Here is a 2,343-nt window from a genome sequence, read left to right on the forward strand (position 1 = left end):
ACGTGTCAGGCAGGGATTGGTCCCCTTTGGGCCATCCTGAGGCTGACATGTGTCATCCTCTGATTGGACCACGTGGCGGGGTAAAATTACCATAAACATTTTCCCCTCACAGATGTGACGTGGCACGCCACGTGGCATATGTGACATGTGTCATGCTCCGATTGGTGGTAATTTTACCATCAAAGAGTAATCGTTCGCCTTCCGAGTAAATTGCGGGAATGCCCCCGAATTTACCCTCTATATATAGCTGTTTACCCTCATAATTTTGTACGTTTACAAAAATTTTCTAGAGGAACAACTTTGAGAGAGCAGAAGTCATCCGCTTGAGTCAAGCGCAAGCAAGAAAGCTCGTTCTTCGTCAACCCAGCCGGACCCGTCTATCTTCAGATATCACATCTAAAGGTACCGTTTTTGCCTCTCTCAGCTCTTTTCTTGTTTCAACGCTTGTACATATTTCTTACAATAAATGGATGCATCACCAACACACACGACACAACCTAGGTTTGACGCCTGAGAGAGAAACGTCTGGTCAGAGAAACCAGACGGCTCTGGAGAGATCCCCTCCGCGTGCCCCTTCAAGTCCCGTAGATTCCTTTTTGGAAGAGTGCGACCAAGGCGGCGATGAGGTCGTCTCAGCTCCTTTGACACAAAATGAGGAGGACACGGAGAGCGACAGCTCCGCCTCCACCTCTGAGAGCAGCGACGACTTGCCCCTGCTTGAGGATAGCGAGGAGGAGGAAAGAAAGAAATGGAGAGAAAAGGACGACCCCTTCAAAATTCACGTCTCCTCCAAGGATAGGATTCAAATGGAGGAGAACCTGAAGAACTTTCCCCAAATGCACCCGTTAGGAGACGGGTACAGAATCAAAGTGCCGCCTGAGGAAGGCACCATCGCTTGGGAAGACGATCAACAGAACGCCAACAGCTACTTCGGCTGTTATGAGGCGGCGTTCAAGGCCGGTCTTCGCTTTCCTCTTCACCAGGCGGTGAAGGCAATATTGAGAGGCTAAGGCCTCGGAGTCTGACAACTTACCCCCAATTCTTGGGCAAACATCCTGGGGTATGTTGCCGCCTACGAGTTCCAGGGGCTCCAACCCGGCTGGGAAGCTTTTGCTAGGATGCATTATCTCAGCCGAAGCCCATGCGGTTGGAGGGCGTGGTACACTTTAACCACGCATCCCCAATACATGATGACCTTGGACAAGGTCTCAAAGTTTGACGGCTGGAAGCACAGGTTCTACCTGATGTCAGCCCCTAACAAGCGGAAAAACTATGAATTCCGCCAGTACAATAAGAAGCCCGACTTGATGGGCCGGAAATGCGCTCTTCCCCGGATCCCGAATAAGGAATTTGACAAAATCATTGAGGCAGACTTTTTCGGCCTCACGGACGTGATCTTGTCAACCGGGGAAACAATAAAAGTCCCCAAGAACTGGAGCCCCAAGTGCGCCTAGTTCAGGGACGAGTCTTTCTTAGCCGCTTGCGAGCTAGGACACATGTTTACCAAACGTATGCGCCTGAGTTTACATCCGCCTGTAGTGCTTTTGTGTCAGAATTGATTTATGACATTGACCAATCTCTTTCTTTTTTACAGAAGAAGCTTTAAACATGTTGCAGACGGAGAAGCCTCCCAAGCGTTCAGATATTTGCTAGAATTGCGGTCTTCAAGGCCCAATTCCCTATTACGCTGCAAAACGGCGCAACCCACCAAATCTGGGTCATAATGACCTATGAGAGGGCACAATTCCCAATGACCCTATAAATAGAGATATATCCCCCATTTTTAAGACACATTCAATCATTTATTACCCCTACCCTGCATTTTCTCACATCAGAGAAAACACCTGATCTCAAAATTCGAGAAGATCCCACTTTACTTTCCGCACCTTTTTCACATTCTCCAACGCGTTCTAACTTGATCGTTTGAGGCGAAGATCCAACCACCCGGAGTCTCCGTTGTTTTGCAGGTACATGCGTAGTCGGACTAGTCTTCGAGTCGTAACTCTCCCGTGGGACAAAAATACCCAAAATATTTGGCGTCGTATGTGGGGAGAGTACCTCAAAGATGGTTCAAGAGTGTACCACAGTTTGACCCCAACCGTCCCGCGATTGATGGGGAGGTCTTCACGGACCATGAAGACGGCCATGATGTGGACGTCAAAACTCATGTGGCCCTTAACGGGTCATTCATTTCCAAGCACATCTATTCTAGAGACAAGCTGGAATGAGTAAACAATGAAGCCAGTACCAACAAGTCTACTGGACAACCGCCAGGTACTACCAGGGCACCGGAGGTCAGGCTCCTGTTACAAGAGACGAGCTCATGAAATTCATGAAAATTTT

The sequence above is a fragment of the Chenopodium quinoa genome, unplaced genomic scaffold (genome assembly GCF_001683475.1).
Source record: "Chenopodium quinoa cultivar QQ74 unplaced genomic scaffold, ASM168347v1, whole genome shotgun sequence".
Classification (NCBI taxonomy): Eukaryota; Viridiplantae; Streptophyta; class Magnoliopsida; order Caryophyllales; family Amaranthaceae; genus Chenopodium; species Chenopodium quinoa.